The sequence below is a fragment of the Halichoerus grypus genome, chromosome 8, assembly GCF_964656455.1.
Source record: "Halichoerus grypus chromosome 8, mHalGry1.hap1.1, whole genome shotgun sequence".
Classification (NCBI taxonomy): Eukaryota; Metazoa; Chordata; class Mammalia; order Carnivora; family Phocidae; genus Halichoerus; species Halichoerus grypus.
The window spans coordinates 118,852,047-118,862,379 of record NC_135719.1 but is presented as its reverse complement, the minus strand read 5'-3'; positions in this window follow the sequence as shown (position 1 = coordinate 118,862,379).

The window sequence follows — 10,333 nt, the reverse complement described above, 5'->3', positions numbered from 1 at the left end:
AGACGGAAAGGAGGAAAGGGAGGGAGCACCAAAGAATACAGAATGTGTCCTCCTTCTTCCTATTCCCTTTTATTCCTGAATAGTTTTGTCCTAGATCCATTAGCTGGGACAAAGAGATCTGTACTGGGAAGGCAGAGAGCCTTGGCTCAGAACCCAAAGGAGGCAAGAAGACCTCTGTTGTCAGGAGAAGGGAGGTGCAGTGTAAGAAATCAGAACCTAGCAGGGTGAGGAGGATGTCCAAGCAGGAGAGAGGATGGTGGAAGAGGAGGGTAATTGGTTACATACAGGGGAATTGATCAAATAAAATAGGAAACCATGAGAATCGATACTGATATAAATAAATGAATAAATTAAAAGTTTGGTGAAGAACAGAGAATTTACATCATTCAAAGTACCTTCTACCAGCATACTTATTAATTTCAAAGGAGGAAAAAGTAACTTTATAGTGAAGAAGTCACACCATCATAGTGGAGTGATGAACACTACCAGTAATGGGACAAATCAAAATGGTGCATCACCTTACAGGATGTAAGGAGAAGCACAGAGCATTCTCCTGTGATATCCCTCCCAAAGATGCATGACCCGAAACCAACCATTAGGAAATACCAGACAAATCCAATTTGAGGGATATTTGACAAAATAACTGGTCTGTGATCTTAAAAAATGTCAACATAATGAAAGTCAAAGAATGACTAAAAAACCATTCCAGACTGAAGGAGACTAAAGAGACGTGATAACTAACTGCAATTGAGCTTCTGAACAGGATCTGTTAGCTATGCAGCTCATTATTGGGACAAATGGTAAAATTTGAATGGGGTCTCGGGATTAGATGATGGTATTACACAATGTTCATGTTCTGATTTTGATGGTTAAATTTTGGCCATGTAGGAGAATGTCCTTGGTTGTAGGAAACACAAACTAAAGTATTTGGGGGTCACGGGGCATCAAATTGGCAAATTACTCTTAAAAGATTTGGGGAAAAAAGTTCTTTGTACTGTACTTGCAATATTTCTGTATGTTTGTGATTATTTTAAAGAAGTTAATGGAAATAATAATAATATAAAGAAAGAGGAAGTAAAAGGTATAGAGGAGAGGGTGGAGGATGTAAAAGAAGATATGGAGGAGATAGACAAGGTCTGAGGGTTAACACGCAAAAAGGTTTTATTTAGTTACCCCAGGTTTCCAAGAAAAGAGCTTTACAACATCAATGGAAGACTCCTTATAGTGATTGGATGGTAGGAAAAAAACACAGAAAGGCTTGTTGTCATCTACATTTTCTCTCCTTCCCAACTTATCCAATAGCACAAGCCATCTATTCCATCATCACTTTGTTGAGAGACGGTGAAGCTGCCTTAGAGAACCAGAGGACATAGCAAGTGATCAAAGCATCAGATGGATCTTTGGGGGCTAAATATATGGGGAGTCTTCTGGAACACAACAAGAAATCACTAGGAAAGAGCATTTTTTTTTTTTAAATGAAAGCAAGGTATGATGGCAGAAGGAGAAAAAAGGTCAGCAACCTTTTGGGTCAGGGTGACAAGCAAAGTCACAGCAATTGTTCACCCTTCATTTTCCAGAACAGCTGTGATTTCTTACACTTTTGTATCCTTCTGAGCTCAGATTCTCTCACATCAGTTCATGTGCCCCATCCTCTGAAGATCTAGAAAAGTTGATCACTGTAAGCAGCATCCTTGGTACACTGAGTTCCCAGATGAGGGGAAGAGGCAAAGAAAGCTTGGAAAGTAAGTCAAGAAGGAACAGAAGAGAGAATGGAGAAAGGGAAGGAGAAGGTGTGATGAGGTAGAGCTTAATCTGGTCTCATCAGTACGCACCAACATATCTCACCTCAACTCAGGGCCAAGCCACAATCCTCTCTCGGAGATGAAGTTCTTAACTCATTTCAGTTTGGGTTTCCTCCTTTTCATGATGAAGTCTTTTGCGAAGGGAACAAAAATAGAAAATAAAGTGCACACAAAGGAAAAACCATACAAATCCTTACTTTCATTTCATACCTGAGAGGTCCGTGTCTTAGAAAGAGGTTTTCTACCTAAGCAAGGTGGGTGACGTGCTCCTAGGGCTGCCATCTATATTTGAGCTGAGCTGTTGTCAATGATTCTAATTATGGTCTTTTGGTGAGTGGAACCAGTCAGTCATGAGTTCATAGCTCAGGGTCGGCCTGAAACTGTCAAACAGTGGAATCTTGGGCTCTTATAGCCAAGGAAGATATTTGATAATGTGACAAAGGAAGTAATACAGTCTCAAATAACTATTGTAAAATGGAGGGTCATAAGAAGCCCGAGTTATTTTCTTCCTGTAAAAAGCCAGAGTAGCCTCGATTACTAACTTTCCAGCTGGTGGTAGTTGTATGAATGAATATCCTTACATATGGTTACGCTCACTCTTTTATCACTTGTGTCAAGTTCTCCATATTGTGCTTGCAGTCACTACAGACAATACCTTCTCCTCTTCATAAAATTCTGACTTAAAGAACCCCTTCAGGAATACCTGGGCCAGGTGAACAGCGACCATAATCACCATCAGAACTCAAGTGCCATGAGGCCACTATGGAAACTGGTATTGTGGGAATATAAAGGACTCTGGAGTCAGACACATCCAGGTTCATATTTGGGCTCTGTCACCTACTTTTGAGACCTTGGGCATGTTACTTAACATCTCTGAGCTCAATTTCCTCATCTGTAAGATGAAGATAAAATGACCCAACTCAATGCAGTGATGTATAGGAAACAGTGAACACCATAGCTATCACATGGTAAGCACTGACGGCCTATATTGGTCTATCAACACCTGCCCCTCTGTCAAGAAGGTATAATTTACTCAGCATTTGCTAGGTTGGGTTCCCTCCTGCTCACTTACAGTTTCATATTTCCTGAGTCATTCATTCTAAGAAACATATTTTTTCCTCAGCTTAACAACTCTGAAATGGAATGTTCCTTGTGCTGGGGAGGGCGTGGGGGCAACTGCATGGTGGCTGTTGTTTGGCTGCACATGCATGAACTCAGTCATGGTTATTCATATTAAATTATGTACATTGATTGTACTACAAGGGGTGCATTTAATTGCCATTTAAGATGTGTCTCTAAATAAAAAAAATACATGGTGACAAATGAAAATGAAAACAGTCCAAAATCTTTGAAATGCTGAAAAAGCTGATCTAAAAGGGAAGATTATAGCAATACAGGCCTACCTCAAGAAGCAAGAAAAATCTGTAGTAAACAACCTAACCTTACACTTACAGGAGCTAGGAAAACAAAACAAAACAAAGCCCAAAGCCAGTAGAAGGAAGGAGCTAATAAAGATTAGAGCAGAAATAAATGAAATAGAGACTAAGAAACCATAGAACAGATCAATGAAGCCAGGAGCTAGTTCTTTGAAAAGATCAATAAAATTGATAAAACTTTAGCCAGGCTCACTGAAAAAGAGAAGAGAGAAGACTCAAATAAATAAAATCAGAAATGGAGGGAAAAGAACAACAGATACCACAGAAATATGAAAGATTATAAGAGAATATTATGAAAAATTATATGCCAACAAATTGGAAAACCTAGAAGACATGGTTAAGTTCCTAGAAACATATCACCTTCCATAACTGAATCAGGAGAAGTAGAGAATTTGAACAGACAAATTACTAACAATGACATTGAATCAGTAATCAAAAAACTCCCAACAAACAGAAGTCCAGGACCAGATGGTTTCACTGGTAAATTCTACCAGACATTTAAAGGAGAGTTAATACCTGTTCTTCTCAAACTTTTTCAAAAAATAGAAGAGGAAGGAAAACTTACAAATTCATTTTATGAGGCCAGCATCACCCTGACACCCAAACCAGACAAAGACAATACAAAACGAATAAAGCTAGAGGCCAATATCTCTCATGAACATAGATGCAAAAATCCTCAATAAAATATTAGCAAACCAAATCAAGCAACACATTAAAATTATTCCCCATTCACCATGATTAAGTGGGATTTATTCCTGGGGTGTAAGGGTGGCTGAGTATTAGCAAATCAATCAACGTGATACATCACATTGATAAGAGAGGATAAAAACCATAATGATCATTTCAAAAGATGCAGAAAAAGCATTTGACAAAGTACAACATCCATTCATGATAAAAACCTTCAACAAAGTAGATTTAGAGGGAATATACTTCAACATAAGAAAGTCCATATATGAAAAACCCACAGCTAACATCATCCTCAATGGTGAAAAATTGAGAGCTTTTCCTCTAAGATCAGGAACAAGACAAGGATATCCACTCTTACTACTTTTATTCAACATAATACTGAAGCCCTCCCCATACCAATCAGACAAGAAAAAGAAATAAAAGGCATTCATATTAGTAAGGAAGAAGTAAAACTTTCACTATTTGCGGATGACATGATACTATAAATAGAAAGCTCTAAAGACTCCACCAAAAAACTACTAGAACTGATAAATGAATTCAGTAAAGTTGCAGGGCACAAAATTAATATGCAGAAATCTGTTGCATTTCTATATACCAATAATGAAGTAGCAGAAAGAAATTAAGAAAACAATCCCCTTTATAATTGCACCAAAAAGAATAAAATATCTAGGAATAAACTTAACCAAGTCAGTGAAAGATTTGTACTCTGAAAATTATAAAACACTGATGGATGAAGTGAAGAGGACACAAACAAATGGAAAGATATTCCATGCTCATGGATTGAAAGAAACAATATTGATAAAATATCCACACTGTCCAAAGCAATCTACGGATTTAATGCAATCCCTATCAAAATACCAACAATATTTTTCACAGAACTAGAATAAACAATCCTAAAATTTGTATGGAACCACAAAAGACCCTAAATAGCCAAAGCAATTTTGAAGAAGAACAAAGCTGGAGACATCACACCCCAGATGGCAAGATACACTATAAAGCTGTCATAATCAAAACAGTATGGCACAAAAATAGCCACATAGTTCAATGGAACAGAATTGCTCCCCACACTTTTATGGTCAATTAATCTACAATATACGATGGGGAAAAAGATAGTCTCTTCAACAAAGGGTGTGGGGAAAACTGGACAGCTACATGCAAAAGAATGAAACTGGACCACATTCTTCCACCATACACAAAAATAAACTCAAAATAGATTAAAGACCTAAATGTGAGACATGAAACTATAAAATTGCTTTAAAAATACGCAGTAATTTCTTTGACATCAGCTGTAGAAATATTTTTCTAGATGTCTCCTCTGGCAAGGGAAACAAAAGCAAAATTAAACTATCAGGACTACAACAAAATAAAAAGCTTTTGCACAGCAAAGAAAACCAGTAGCAGAACAAGGCAACCTACTGAATGGGAGAATTTATTTGCAAATGATATATCTGATAAGAGGTTAATATCTAAGATATATAAAGAACTTATACAAGTCAACACCAAAAAACACAAATAATCCAATTTAAAAATGGTCAAAGGACCTGAATAGACATTTTTCCAAAGACATTCACATGGCCAAGAAACACATGAAAATATGCCCAACATCACTAGTCATCAGGGAAACACAAATTAAAACAACAAGGAGATATCACTGTACACCTGTCAGAATGGCTAAAATCAAAAAGACAAGAAATAACAAATGTTGGAGAGGATGTGGAGAAAAAGGAACCCACATGCACTGTTGGAGGGAATGCAAATTGGTGCAGGCCCTATGAAAAACAGTATGGAGATTTGTCAAAAAATTAAAAATAGAACTACCATATGATCCAGTAATTCCACTACTATTTACCTAAAGAAAACAAAAACACTAATTCAAAAAGATATATGCACTACTACGTTTATTGCAGCATTATTTATAAAAGCCAAGAGGGGCTCCTGGTTGGCTCAGTCATTAAGTGTCTGCCTTTGGCTCAGGTTATGATCCCAGGGTCCTGGGATTGAGTCCTGCATCAGGCTCCCTGCTCAACTGGAAGCCTGCTTCTCCCTCTCCCACTCCCCCTGCTTGTGTTCCCTCTCCTGTTGTCTCTCTGTCAAATAAATAAAATCTTAAAAAAAAAAAAAGCCAAGGTGTGGGAGCAACCCAAGTGCCCACTGATAGATGAATGAATAAAGATGTGGTATATAGGGGCGTCTGTGTGGCTCAGTCAGTTAAGTGGCTGGCTCTTGATTTCGGCTCAGGTCATGATCCTGGGTTGTGGGATTGAGCCCAGTGTTGGACACCACTCTCCGTGGGGAGTCTGCTTGAGGATTCTCTCTCTCCCTCTGCCCTTTCCCCCACTCGAGCGCACTCTCTCTCAAATAAATAAATAAATCTTTAAAAAGAAAGATGTGATATATAGATATATATAATGGAATATTACTCAGCCATAAAAAAGAATGAGATCTTGCCATTTGCAACAACATGGATGGACCTGGAGGGTATAATGCTAAGTGAAATAAGTCATTCAGGGAAAGACAAATACCATATACTCACATGTAGAGTTGAAGAAACAAAACAAAACAAAAAGCAGACTCTTAAATATGGAGAACAAACTGGTGGTCTTGGGGCGGGGGGGCGGGGAGGGAAATGGGTGAAACAGATAAAGGCAATTAGGAGTATACTTATCTTTTTATTTTTTTTATTTTTTTTTATTTTTTTTAAAGATTTTATTTATTTATTCATGAGAGACAGAGAGAGAGAGAGAGGCAGAGGGAGAAGCAGGCTCCCAAGGAGCAGGGAGCCCGATGCGGGACTCGATCCCAGGACCCTGAGATCATGACCTGAGCCGAAGGCAGATGCTTAACCATCTGAGCCACCCAGGCGCCCGGAGTATACTTATCTTAATGAGCATTGAGAAATGTATAGAATTGTTGAATCATTCTATTGTACACCTGAAGCTAATATAACTCTGTATGTTAATTCATACTTGAATAAAAATAAAATGTGTTTCTAATAGTTACCTGAAAACCTTTTGTTGACACCTTCTGGTGTGGTTAAGAAAGTTCCAGTAGAAAACTTGCAGAAGGCATGTCAGAGGCTTGGAAGGAGATCCCAGAGACTGGAGTGGAGCACTCTTTTAAGAAATGCACAGAGGATGACAGAACAGAGTATGACAGACATTGTGGGGAAAACTTCTAAGTAATAAGAAAGCATTCAGTTATGTAATTAGCAGCATTTTTTTCTTTCTCTGTGGTCCATAACATAATGGATAATTGATGGATCTTAGATTTGATGAAATGCAGTAGTCAACTCTTGCTCATCCAGAAGTGAGTGATAAAGTGTACATTTTTGAAAAAAATCACTCTAAGAAAGTGACAACATGCAGTATGCCTACTGTTTACAAATTCTTGCTAATCTGTGGATGTTCCAAGGTCACCAGGACTAGGGAATGCCCATTCCCAGCACAGTCATTTATGTGGTCCCCAGGACCCCTTCCATGTGAGAACAGTCCCTCCAGAGAGCAATCAGTAATGAACTCCTGAGGGAGCAAGTAATATTGTGAATTTAGGGCCACAGAGAAGGAACGGAAAATGAGAGGGAGGAGAGAGAGTCAATGGATTTGCAGCCATATCAGGCCTTGCCCTTCTCATCCCTTTTGAACTCCAGAATGAAGGGGAGGTCAGCTAAGAAGCTAAACATGTAACAGAATCTTTTATCTTCACTGGTGTGGTGGTTTTTTGTTTCTAAACATTTGTTCTGGAATTATTTTGAGACTTTTGAATTATGTGTAGAGATGGTAAATGTGTGCTGAATTTTAACTAGTTTTATTGTAACTGTCATTTGAGATTACCGATCTGTACACCACAACCCCTGCCCCCACCTCTCCAATTATTCTGGTAATAAGCCGAGATTGCACTGTTCTTGAGACATATGAATTGTTTTGTGAAACCGATTTTGGCCAAACACACACACCACCAAACATTTTGTCAAAGGTCCAAAAGCAGAATCATCAACTGTTGAATTAACTGTTTACTAGGTTTGCTTTCAGTATCTGGAGATAGTATTAAAGTTTTGGTATATATGTGTCTTTCTAGTTTTATAAATTTATATATATTTATATAATACATAAAATATACAATATTGTATATTAGTTATATATTGCATATTATATATAATACATATTAATATTTTCATGTAACATTAAATATTTTTAAAAGCAGAAATTACCAATCATGGTGTGGACCTATTTGGAACATCACAATCTCTTGTAACAGGTACCAAAATTAATTGTGCCCAGTGGCTAAACTGATGCTTGAGACATGATTTTTCTCTTAAAAAGCAGTAGGTAATTCATGGTCCTCAACTCTGATAAGTTCCCCGTGCTCTGCTGGGCTTTCCTGTGGGAAGACCATGGAAGAGTAGCCTGACAGCTCACAGCCCCCCAGTCCTCTTATCCAACCAGCAACCCTTACTGAGATATTGTTATTAATTTTGATGATTCAAAATAATTCTAATTTGTGTGGGCTGGACTTTTACAGATAGTTTTGTTTTCCTAATAATTTAATCGATGGATCAGTTCTTAATATAGCTTTATTGAGATATAATTTACATATTATCAACTTCACTCATTTAAAGGCTATAATTGGGGATGCCTCGGTGGCTCAGTCAGTTAAACATCTGCCTTCAGTTCAGGTCATGATCTCATTGTCCTGGGACTGAGCCCTGCCTTGGGCTCTCTACTCAGTGGGGAGTCTGCTTCTCCCTCTCTCTCTCCCTCTGTGCTCTCTCTCTCTGTCTCAAATAAATAACTGAAACCTTTAACAACAACAACAACAAAAAATAAAGGCTGTAACTGAATGATTTTTAGTGTATTTACAGAGTTGTGCAACCGCCACCATAATCTAACTTAGAACATTTTCACCATTTCCGTGGATACATTTGTTTAATAAGGATAAATGTAGACAATGCATAGTGCACTTATGTTTCTTTTGCATGACCACTGCAGGCTAGAGAATGATATGACCATAGTCATTATGATGAGAAGTCAAAGCAGAGAGCCATTGCAAGTGAAATTTGCTACAATGTCATTCACATTAATAAGCACAATATTTGTGGGGCGCCTGGGTGGCTCAGTTGTTAAGCGTCTGCCTTCAGCTCAGGTCATGGTCCCAGGGTCCTCGGATCGAGCCCCACATCGGGCTCCCTGCTCCGCGGGAAGCCTGCTTCTCCCCCTCCCACTCTCCCTGCTTGTGTTCCTTCTCTCGTTGTGTCTCTGTCAAATAAATAAAATCTTTAAAAAAAAAAAAAAGCACAACATTTGTAGATTCTACATAAATATATTTTAAAAATAAAGCAAGTCTTGTCTGCAAATTCTTTGTGAAAGTTCATACTATCTTGCTTTATTAACATTACATGTACAATAGAGGTCTGCAATATAAAACTCATAAATGAAAAGTAAATTTTAGTATTAAAGTAGCTCAATCACATTAAAGGGTCAATGAATGTATATGTTATAGAATTACAATAAATATGGTTTGAATGAGTATGTGAATTAGAGCAGAGAAACAAAGCAGGGTTGCTAGAGGCCATCCCTGGGAACTTAGCTTCATTTCACAGATACACAGAATCTTTTGTTATAACTTGTTCTAACAGAATTGTGTATTAGTTTTCACAATCACAGTTTATATTTTTCCAATAATTTATGCCTTTCACTAGGCTCCTTAAATGTCTTATACATCTAGTTAAGCAAGTAATGTACCTGAGAGCATGTATAACGTTTTTAACTGTGTTACAGAGCACAGAGGAATCTAATTCCATTTGAGATGGATCCCAACTTATCTGGTCACTAGCAGATTCTTTACATTCTTTGTTATTTCTTTTAATTAGGAACCGCCCCCCCATCCTCTTTTCTTTTTTTCAGCTTTAACTGAATGGAGATTAATTCAGCAGATAGTTACAAAAGGTTACATTTTTTTCTGCAGAATTACACTGTAATTGTCATTCGAAAAAGCATTGTTGGCTACTTTTAGTAAAAGAAAAGGTAGAGAGATTCCATATTAAATCTGATTGCAGACCAGAAACCAATGCCAATAGTTTAAGGGGGAAACCAAGCAGAGAGAAGCAATGAGGTGTCTACATTACAGGGGTGGAACTTCTTCAGCTTTTGCTCCAGACTTTCCATGACATCACCAGACTTCCCTATGTGCATAATGTTTCAAGATCACCAAGGCCCCATTAGGGCTAAGAATACTGTGGATCTGAAGTACACTCACCCGTGGGTGGTGGTAGGATGTCTTGAGTTTCCCAGGAATGAATGTAGTCACTGGGAATTTTTTGAACTGGTGACAGCTTGAGTTTAATGGAAATTGGGATGGGGAGGGAGGAGTCTGGGAGCCAACATGGAAATGTTTTCAGGGACTTTTCTGACT